Source organism: Haliotis rubra, unplaced genomic scaffold (genome assembly GCF_003918875.1).
Source record: "Haliotis rubra isolate DU_JTF1 unplaced genomic scaffold, ASM391887v1 Scf1150, whole genome shotgun sequence".
NCBI classification, from domain to species: domain Eukaryota; kingdom Metazoa; phylum Mollusca; class Gastropoda; order Lepetellida; family Haliotidae; genus Haliotis; species Haliotis rubra.
In genome coordinates, this window is record NW_025765060.1 from 176,752 (window position 1) to 187,990 (window position 11,239).

The following is an 11,239-nucleotide window of genomic DNA, read 5'->3' on the forward strand; positions in this document are numbered from 1 at the left end:
AGTTATGTTATTAATGTCAACGTCATGAGGCTATAGGTGTAAATTGTTCCTGAGCTGTTTTGGTTCATTATTATTATTTTATAAAAAAGAAACTGTCCCATGTATGTCAGTTCATGATTCTAGTTAATGTTACAAACACAGTTACTGTTCATGTTTTGAATGAGGGAATGCATTTCAGTTTTCATGTTACACATCTTAGTGAAATATTGCTGTTCTTTTAAACAGCAAGTATGGCAGTATTATAAGTAAGTTAATCGTATTGTTCTAGCTTGTCACACTTGTTTGTAATAAGTATGAATATAGAATCAGTGAGGAGTAACCATGACTCACTTTTTGAAAGTGTTGTGTAAAATATTGGATGTTTTGTCAGCCTCAGGCAATATTTTGTGAAGATAGGAAAACCGCCTATTGAATTCATTTAACACTTTTATCAATATTATTTTTGCCAGTATATATTTTCATTTATATAACTATATTCACAGGGTGATTATGATGACTGTCTTTAAACCATACCACATCACTACATTATTGGACAAAGATACAGAAGGGATTCAGTGTGTCCATCCATTTGTCAGCTCTATTTTCACGGATTATTTCTGGACTGGAACTAAAATTATAGTTAATGAAGGTCATACATTCAACATTGGCATAGAGGTTCATATAGCTTTTATATGTAATTGTTCTATACTTGAAAATATATAAAATGGAGAGACATGCTTTTTGATTATTAGTTTACCCTTAGTTCTTAAATATTAAATATTTCCTACATTGGAATTGTAGCAGTACTATAGGATATGCTGTGAGCTATCATTAAAAAACATGATACACATGTTCATTATTCTGTAGAGAAGTGATACTTTTATGTAACTTGCCATTTTGCAGGATAGATATTATGCATTCTGTGGAGATATAAACTGGAATTTGGTGTTTGTAACAATTTCATATGACTAGTAATGTTTTTTTCACATTTTAGGTATTATTTGAATGTGTTCCATGCAAAACTGCTGTCAACTAAGTGGAGCTGTTGATAAATATTCTTTTCATGTTAACTTCCTGAGAAGGTTTTAAACATTTCGTTTGAACATATCCTTAATTGTCAGGCTTTGCTAGGTTTTAAAGCATCAGGAGAGTTTGCTTTCTTTCAAGATCAGAGTTTCATGTTTTGTGCTGATTTCATTGCCTTATAATTAGACAGGATATTGTTTTGAGAATATAACAAGCTACAAGACTAAATTTTGAATTTTTTGGTTAATTACTTCCAGATTTAGTTGCATTTTCACATGTTCCTGTGAAATAATAGATGATCAGGTGACTTTTAAATAAATATTAAATATTTCCTACATTGGAATTGTAGCAGTACTATAGGATATGCTGTGAGCTATCATTAAAAAACATGATACACATGTTCATTATTCTGTAGAGAAGTGATACTTTTATGTAACTTGCCATTTTGCAGGATAGATATTATGCATTCTGTGGAGATATAAACTGGAATTTGGTGTTTGTAACAATTTCATATGACAGTAATGTTTTTTTCACATTTTAGGTATTATTTGAATGTGTTCCATGCAAAACTGCTGTCAACTAAGTGGAGCTGTTGATAAATATTCTTTTCATGTTAACTTCCTGAGAAGGTTTTAAACATTTCGTTTGAACATATCCTTAATTGTCAGGCTTTGCTAGGTTTTAAAGCATCAGGAGAGTTTGCTTTCTTTCAAGATCAGAGTTTCATGTTTTGTGCTGATTTCATTGCCTTATAATTAGACAGGATATTGTTTTGAGAATATAACAAGCTACAAGACTAAATTTTGAATTTTTTGGTTAATTACTTCCAGATTTAGTTGCATTTTCACATGTTCCTGTGAAATAATAGATGATCAGGTGACTTTTAAATAAATATTAAATATTTCCTACATTGGAATTGTAGCAGTACTATAGGATATGCTGTGAGCTATCATTAAAAAACATGATACACATGTTCATTATTCTGTAGAGAAGTGATACTTTTATGTAACTTGCCATTTTGCAGGATAGATATTATGCATTCTGTGGAGATATAAACTGGAATTTGGTGTTTGTAACAATTTCATATGACTAGTAATGTTTTTTTCACATTTTAGGTATTATTTGAATGTGTTCCATGCAAAACTGCTGTCAACTAAGTGGAGCTGTTGATAAATATTCTTTTCATGTTAACTTCCTGAGAAGGTTTTAAACATTTTCGTTTGAACATATCCTTAATTGTCAGGCTTTGCTAGGTTTTAAAGCATCAGGAGAGTTTGCTTTCTTTCAAGATCAGAGTTTCATGTTTTGTGCTGATTTCATTGCCTTATAATTAGACAGGATATTGTTTTGAGAATATAACAAGCTACAAGACTAAATTTTGAGTTTTTTGGTTAATTACTTCCAGATTTAGTTGCATTTTCACATGTTCCTGTGAAATAATAGATGATCAGGTGACTTTTAAACTTAACAGCAAACCTGTTCATGTTTTTGTCACACCTGTACCTACTTGACAGAATGGGTCTGATTTGTACTGTCAAGTCTAGGGACCATTCATAATATATGGCTTAGTTTGATGACGATCATAAGGATCCCACGTTTGGAGGGGTGGTGAAATGTGAAAGACTTTAAGTTTTGCTAAGAAATATGGGAATGTCCATAAATTATGCATGGTCCAGTAGTAAGCTACTTCACAGTTGTGGTGTTCATCATTAATGAGTTAATAAAAATAAACATCTGCACTGACATGGTTTTATGTTTTATGGATTTTGAGACATTAAACACCATATTTTAAGTGTGTGTTTTCAGAAGAAAAATCATATATCAGTAATTTGTTATTACAGAACACTTTATTGGTTTTTGCATTATGTTACTGTTCACTATCGCCTTTATGGCTCATTTGTTTATGGTAATCATATGTGGTATTTTTTACACCATTCATGATTGCAGCATACATAATCTGGAAACACTCACTGAACATTTACCGTATTATTTACGGTAGTCATTGTTACGGTCTTCCGTATTATTTACGGTATAATTACTGGCAGCACGGCTGCCGAACTTTTTGCCGTATTATTTACGGTAGTCATCGTTACGGTTTACCGTAAAATTTACGGCATAAATACTGGCAGCATGGCTGCCGAACTTTTACCGTAAAAAATTACGGTAAGGTTTTACAGTGCACAAGAAAAGGGCTTCGTACATTGTGAGATGAGGTGAGGTGAAATTGGGTTTAACGTCGTGCTTGAGAATATTTCGCTCATATGACGACGTGCATGTGTGTGTATGTGTATGTGCGGCTGCTTGTACTAGCCCAGACTTAAGCTGGTTTTATAGTGCTAGCCCACTGAGATGTAACATTTATCTCACTCACCCTAAAAGCTAGATCTGATTCTGTTAGAGAATATTTACCATTCTTTTAGTTAGTTCATGTTATCACAAGAAAGGAAATACTGTCAACTTACTGAGCAGCCATAGTCATGGGACTTCTGAAAATAAAAGAGAAATATCACATTCAAAAATAGAATTTGTTTTATTATGTTTATTCTAAAATGTATAATCATCCCGAGAAAGAAGTAGTTGACATGAAACAGAATAAATGTAACTTCAAGATAATATAGATGAACTTAGAGTCTCTTTTTTTCTCTTGGAAAACCCTCCTTATTTTGAGACTAGATTTCTCTTATATAATCAAGGCTGCAATAAAACTTCAAGTTGAGTTGTTTTTTTTGCGTCACATCGGCATTATTCCAGCCATATAGTGACGAGAACAAGTTTGCATTAATAATCCTTTTAAGTACATACTTGGAATGAGTTTTATTTTAAAACCATATATTCATTACATTGTCATTTAAAAGCAGAACTTCAAATAGTATGAATAATTTAGTATCGGAACAACCACAAATGCCTGTACAATCAAAGCGAAATAGCTTAGATCAGAGAGACTATATAAGGGGCCAAGCAAATACCTCTCCGCGAAGCGATGTGTGTTTGGGCGAATACTCCCACAACCATGAACGCATTTCAGATTGCTACTGCTGAAGTAATTAATTTTCCGCGAAGCGATGTGTGTTTGAGAGAATGCTCTTAAACATGAAACATTTATTTGTTTCCAGGTTTCTTCACAAGCTACGTGATACAACGCTTGTGAAGAAACCTATAAAAAAATAAAGGAACACTTGTGCTTCATGTGATCCCTTATTTTTTCCCTCAGTATTTATATAGCATAAAAATGTTATATTTATGTTTGTAATACTCATTTAATAAGATAAAAGCTTATTGCTAAATATTACAGTAGGAGCGAGTAGTTCACAAATATCTCGGTATTACGAAACAATAAATCTGAAATATCTGTTTTCCCGCGTGAGCGGGCATCTAACTTTAAACTACTTGAAAGACATTGGTCTGTATCATAAATAGTAACTATGTAGGTGTGTGCAAATAATGCTGTAATGTACAAACATGTATTTTAAGAAATTACTACTTTGTAATGACTTGTGTATATGTGCCGATTCTATGTAAAATGTAACTCACTCACTCACACTCATAAACTGTACTTATGTACTGTGTGTGACACATTTCCTGATCTGAAATATGGTATTATTATTTTATCTCTTTCTATTTATTTAAGAAACTCCTTTCAACTTTGTAGATGCAATGGAATACAGGGCTAGACAGCTGGGAAAATAATCTGTACCATAAACAGTAACTAGGTATTATATGTGACAAATTGGCTGTTTTTAGTTTTAATGTTCTGATGTTTTCGAATTGAAAAAAAGTACTATTATGTAAAAATATGTATTGCATTCAAATTTATATTTCAAGTGTATTTTTGTGTATGAGCAAACTTGGTCTCGTCACTATATGGCAGAATTATTCTGATGCAGTGTGAGTGAGATTTCAATGTCACGTCACATCGGCATTATATCAGCTATGGAGACTTTACCGTGTTAACATAAATCCACTTTAACTAGCAATTTGAAAGGAGCTTCCCACAATACATATTTTTCCATAACAGTACTTTAGTGGGCTGTATGTGAGGTGAAATGAAATGGGGTTTAACGACTTCGGAATATTTCGCTCATATGACGACGTACATGCGTATGTATGTGTGGCTGCTTGTTGTACCCATAAATGCCGAGCGCCAGGCAAGGACCAACAAGTACCATTGTTTAACGTCTTTTGGTGTGATGCGGCCGGGGATCGAACGGGCGACCTTCCGCTCTCCGGGCAGACGCTCTAACCACTACACCGGGGAGGCGGTCTGTGGGGTTGTAGGCTGGGGTGGGGTTGGAGTAAAGGGGGTGAAGATGGATTGTTTGAGGGTAGGAATGGAGGTAGGGGTTGACGTGGTGTTGCGGTGGAATTATGGGGTACACGGTATTGCAAATGTGTTGACATCACATAACCTAACCTGACCGACTTTCACGATAAGCTCGTGCATTCCACGCACTGCTGCGATCACAGGCAAGATGTCAGACAATCAGAGTCGGACAACAAACGTTTTTGATACTCTAACTCTGTGATGGATAAACCACCATCCGAGGATACAATTGATCAACCGTTTTAGATATAACCTGCCTGAAAAATAAACAACAAAATGTTTACATATCATTGCTAGACGAGAGCCGCGATGAGGTCCTACAGTCAAGACATGATCCTGCATAGGACCGCATCGCGGCTCTCGGCTACATCACTGCATAACGGAAATCTACCCGACACGCGGTATAACGAGTTTGTTGACGCGTCAAGTAGACTTTCTACCTTATTAGTTTCCCACTGTTAGAAGGTCCGTTTCAAGGGTTTTTCTTTGAAGAAAAAAAATTTCATTTACATCCGTCGTTATAAAACTATTGTCTCTCACCTTAGAAAGATTCAAAATCTATTTTTTTTCAGGTCACAGAAGAGAGGCTATTCGTCTCTATGAGCGGACGTCGGATGATCAGATGGCTGTCGTTAGCAGCATTCTTGCAGGAAAGAGCAGACGAGTGGAGGCACAAATGACCTTTTGTGCCGCAGAGGCGACTCTAAGTGAGGCAGAGGCGATCTCTGGTAAGGTGGAAAATGAAAATTTCTTTGAGCGAGAAATAATAATTACATAATTTCAGAACTGTCAATGAACTCATGTTATCAAATCTTTCAAAATATGTACTCGCAATCAAGGACCACTGACCACGTGAGAGTCATGCAATGCGTGTGCACCTGCGCGCGGAATCAATTTCATCGTAATGTACTGCACGTGTACTAGCAGACATCTTCTCTACCTTTCACAAACCAATGGGCTTGCTCTTTGCCGCTTTGTATGACAGTAGTCTGTTTGCAGTGAAAACGTACGGATGAAAGTATGATTGCGATTCTCATAACTTTACCACCTTGCTAATTGAACATTTATATCTCAGAATGTTATTTAACTTGGGATTAAATTTTAACAAACGATCATAGTTTCAAATCGCTATTATTGGTTTGTATTACAAGGGGGTATACACATTAACTTTACCCACTAGTCTAAGCCAAGTCTAGTAAAATTTGTTCTTGTCAAGTAAGAAGACACACACACACACACACACACACACACACACACACTTCTAGTCCTTAAAGAGAGACTAAAACTGCTGAAAATAATGCCAATTTAAAATTTCAGTCCAACAAACAAGAGATATTTGAGCACAAACTGTAAGTTCAGTAACCAAAGTTGTAGATTGCCAGAAAAGAATATATTGCTTATCTAGCATAACATTTTAGAAACTATTTTCTTTGAACTGTACATTGAATAATGTTATCCTCATTAACATGACAGATATTCTATGCATATATGGTGAAATTAAATCAACTATAATAAAAAATTGTGTTTCAGGAACAGAGAATAGCAGCATTCAACTCGAGAAACTATGCAAGTTCAAAGAGCATTCTTTGAGAATGAGGTAAGTATGCAAGATAAATAATAATGTAAGTATTGTTTACTGTTTTAGTATTATACAGTGTCACAATGTCAAGAGTTTATATGGGAGTTCTACTTCATTGTTCTTTCTCCATGAGTTGAATCTTGTCATGTGTCTACAGAGCCTGATACAGGGAAACATCAGGTAAGAAAATCTAATATGTATGGCCTGTTCCTAGATCCTTGTTCTATGTGTTTTCTGCATTGATGTGTAGTCATGTACAGACTAAATCTAAGTTAAATGCATATTTATATAATTCACCTTTGGTATTGCATAGGTTAACATAACTAAATGCAACTGCCATTCCTATTTCTTCTTAAAAAAGTCCATGGTTTATAAGAACTGAGGTAGTGAGTGTAATAGGCTAGTGGGTAGTGGTCAATGTTTTTAGCAAGAAATGTACTCTCCTTACAGTGGCGACAGGAATGGGCGAGGAGAGAGTCACACAATGTTTCTGCAGAGATGGCTGTATCAGGAGGTAAAGGCAAGATTTGCATTTCTGTAACACACCTGTAAAGTGAACGGAAGGAGTAAATGATAAGATAAACTAACACTAACTCCGTTCCACTCCACTCCACTTCACTCACTCACTGACTTTGCTCCCATCCACTCATTCGCTCGGCTCCACTCTACTCCACTTAAATTTTAACTCAATCCACCCTCTCTACTCCACTCATCTACTCACCTTTCCCCGCTTCACTTCACTTCACTTCACTTCACTTAAAATGCTCCAGTCAACTCCACTCACATAAACTGCTCCAGTCCGCTCCTCCCCACTCACATAAACTGCTCCACTCCACTCAACTCCACTCAACTCCACTCACATAAACTGCTCCAGTCCACTCCTCTCCACTCACATAAACTGCTCCAGTCCGCTCCACTCCACTCACATAAACTGCCCAAGTCCACTCCACTTACATAAACTGCTCCAGTCCACTCCACTCCACTCACATAAACTGCTCCAGTCCACTCCGCTCCACTCCACTCAGATAAACTGCTCCAGTCCACTCCACTCCACTCACATAAACTGCTCCAGTCCACTCCTCTCCACACACATAAACTGCTCCAGTCCGCTCAGCTCCACTCACATAAACTGCTCGAGTCCACTCCACTTACATAAACTGCTCCAGTCCACCCCTCTCCACTCACATAAACTGCTCCAATCCACTCCGCTCCACTTACATAAACTGCTCCAGTCCGCTCAGCTCCGATCCACCTGCTCTACTCCGCTCTCCTCCACACCACTCACTCAACTCCACTCACTCCCCTCTGTTCACTCCACGCCACTCAGTTCCAATCTACTCACTCGCTCTGCTCCACTCATCCACTTCACTCCCTCCTCTCCCTCCACTCAACTCACTCACTTGCTCCATGCCACGCCACACCACGCCTCTCCAAACATTCCTTTCCGGTCACCTCCACTCACTCCGTTTATTTGCTCCACTCCACTCCTCTCTGCTCAATACCAGTCATCTCCACACCACTCACTCCACTCACTTAGATCCGCTCCACTCACATCACTCCAGTCTACTCAGCTCCGATCTACCCAGTCTACTCCACTCCACTTCCTCCACTCAACTTCATTCACACCACTCACAACACCCACTCCACTGAACTCTGATCCTCTCCATTCACTCACTGACTTCATTCAGCTTCACTCCTCTTCACACATTTCACTCCCCTCAGCACCGATCCACCTGCTCAACTCAATCAATTCACTCCCTCCACTCTACTCACTCACATACTCCGCTCCCCTCCACTCCACTCTTCTCCACTCCTCTCCCTTCTGCTCGGCTTCATTACTTCTTCGTTCTTGCTCTAGCTCCGCTCCTCTCACACCACCCATCCACTCCCTCACACAATTCCACTCTACTCACTGTGCTCCTCTCCATACACCTCACTCGCTCACTCCATTCCACTCCACTCCGACCGCCTCTGTGGTGTAATGGTTAGAGCATCCGCCCTGATAGTGGAAGGTCGCAGGTTCGATCCCGGCTGCGTCATACGAAAGGACATTAAAATATGGTACTTGTTGGTCCCTGCCTGGTGCTCAGCATTAATGGGTACAACAAGGACTGGTCGGCTCGGTGTCAGTATAATGTGTCTGAGTGGGGTATTCATGCTTCACTGCGGCATGGTATCTCAGTGAGCTAGCTTTATAAAGCCAAGTTAAGTCTGAACTAGTACAAGCAGCGACACACACACACACACACGCATACACACACATGCACATCTTCATAAGAGCAAACATTCTTAAGTGATATTTTAAACCTCATTTCACCTCACCACTCCACTCCACTCCACTCACTTTGCAACTGTGATTCCTATTTAACACTTTCCATGTTGTTTAGGTGTGTTTAGGGCCTTTCATGTGAATGTTGTTGGTGTAGTTAAAGCAAGCATGGCACATTGATTACTTTATTCTGTTTCTCACAATGCAACAACACAGTGCAGCAGTGAAAGAAGCATGTCATTTTCTGAATGAGAAATTCAAGAACCTGAATCACAAGCATCTTAACAATAAAAATTCAGAAATGGAGTCCACCCCCTGTGTTTTTGACTGTATTGAGATTTGATACAGAGGAGCAGAGGGGCAGGAAGGCTTATGTATATTGCCAACTCTGTGTAAATACCAAAATCTTAATGGAGGAATGATTGACAAAATGACTTTTAAAGTGACACAGATGCTATATTTTCATTATATTTCAAAGTAACCATGTATGGAGTTTCATGTACAAAATTGACATACATTTATCCAATGTGTATCTTATGAGAATCTTACTCGAATTTCTAGATTTCCTCTAGACTGGTGATACCAAATAACATTTCAAACTTCAAACTATTATCATTAGTCACCTGTCCTTGACCTGAAGTGGGATAAAGCTTTTAAAGCTTGCAGTTTCCCTTAGGACTGATGATAGTAAATAGCACTTCAAACCTGTGAGAAAATTCTGAATGTACTGGGTCAGTAGTTCTTATTTTCAGAGATGTATTCCTTTTATTATTAGTCAGAACAGAAGTGACTTAAAGCCTTTAAATCCTACAGTTTAAGAAATTTCAAGATTTCCTCTGAACTTATGATAGTACATAACAATTCAAACTTGGGAGTAAATTCTGAATGAAACGAAGTAACAGTACTAATTTGTAGAGTTGTGATGATACAGAAATATCACGATACGATACATATTGCGATATCTTGGAACGATACGATTCGATTCGATGCATATCACGATATGCTAGCTTTAGTTATTTTCTTTCAAAATGTATCTTTTGATAGCAATTAACAGTGTAAATTTTGACATAACCGCCAATTTCTGGTGAAAATTAATAAGTTTAAGGTCAAGGATACATATCACATTACCAAAAAAAGTATCAATATATTTATTGTCAGAAAATGTATCGTGATTATCGATACTACGATATATGGTCACAGCTCTACTAATGTGGTATGTATTATATTACTCACATGCCTTTATCCAAGAGTGGGATTATGCCTCAAACATCTACAGTTGGGTCTATTGTATGAGGTAGGTAGAGCGTTATTGTACTATTAATGTATTGGTGAGTTGTATGAGGCAGGTAGAGTGTTATTGTACTATTAATGTATTAGTGAGTTGTATGAGGCAGGTAGAGAGTTACTGTACTATTCATGTATTGGTGAGTTGTATGAGGTAGGTAGAGAGTTATTGTACTATTAATGTATTAGTGAGTTGTATGAGGCAGGTAGAGTGTTATTGTACTATTAATGTATTAGTGAGTTGTATGAGGCAGGTAAAGTGTTATTGTACTATTAATGTATTAGTGAGTTGTATGAGGTAGGTAGAGTGTTATTGTACTATTAATGTATTAGTGCGTTGTGTGAAGTAACCTTAAGTATGTTGAGGGAAACAGTAATTGTGTGATCTGTGTGAACTGTGTCCAGTGTGTGATGCCCTTGAAGGGCGGTAGTTAGTGGACTCAAGTTGAACAGGTGTGAGTGTAAACTGTAAAGTTTCTTCTTGTTATATTTATCTGATAAAGTTATTCTTCATACATACCTGTGTTGTGTTCTTACTCCATATTGTGACTATATCTGCTCGACTAAAGTTGACTAAAAACTACAATAATGGAATCCAAAGATGTTGATTGTTAAATTATGTGTGAGTCTTGCAGAAACTACATGCAATTGCAACAGGTCAATATGCCCAATGTTTAGAGATTTTAAACTGTATTACTATTCATATGCCCTTGATTGATAGTGTAACAGGGATGAAATCAAACATTTTATATTTGTTTATTTGTACCAATCGGGTTTTATT

General features: G+C 37.2%; 1 long non-coding RNA gene across 1 annotated transcript; it reads left to right on the forward strand.

The window, feature by feature from the left end:
* Positions 1-10,429: 10,429 nt before the first annotated feature.
* LOC124255218 lies at positions 10,430-10,975 on the forward strand. Its single transcript, XR_006892641.1, has 2 exons — positions 10,430-10,712; positions 10,761-10,975. It is a non-coding gene; the product is annotated as an uncharacterized LOC124255218 (long non-coding RNA).
* The last annotated feature ends 264 nt before the right edge of the window (positions 10,976-11,239 follow it).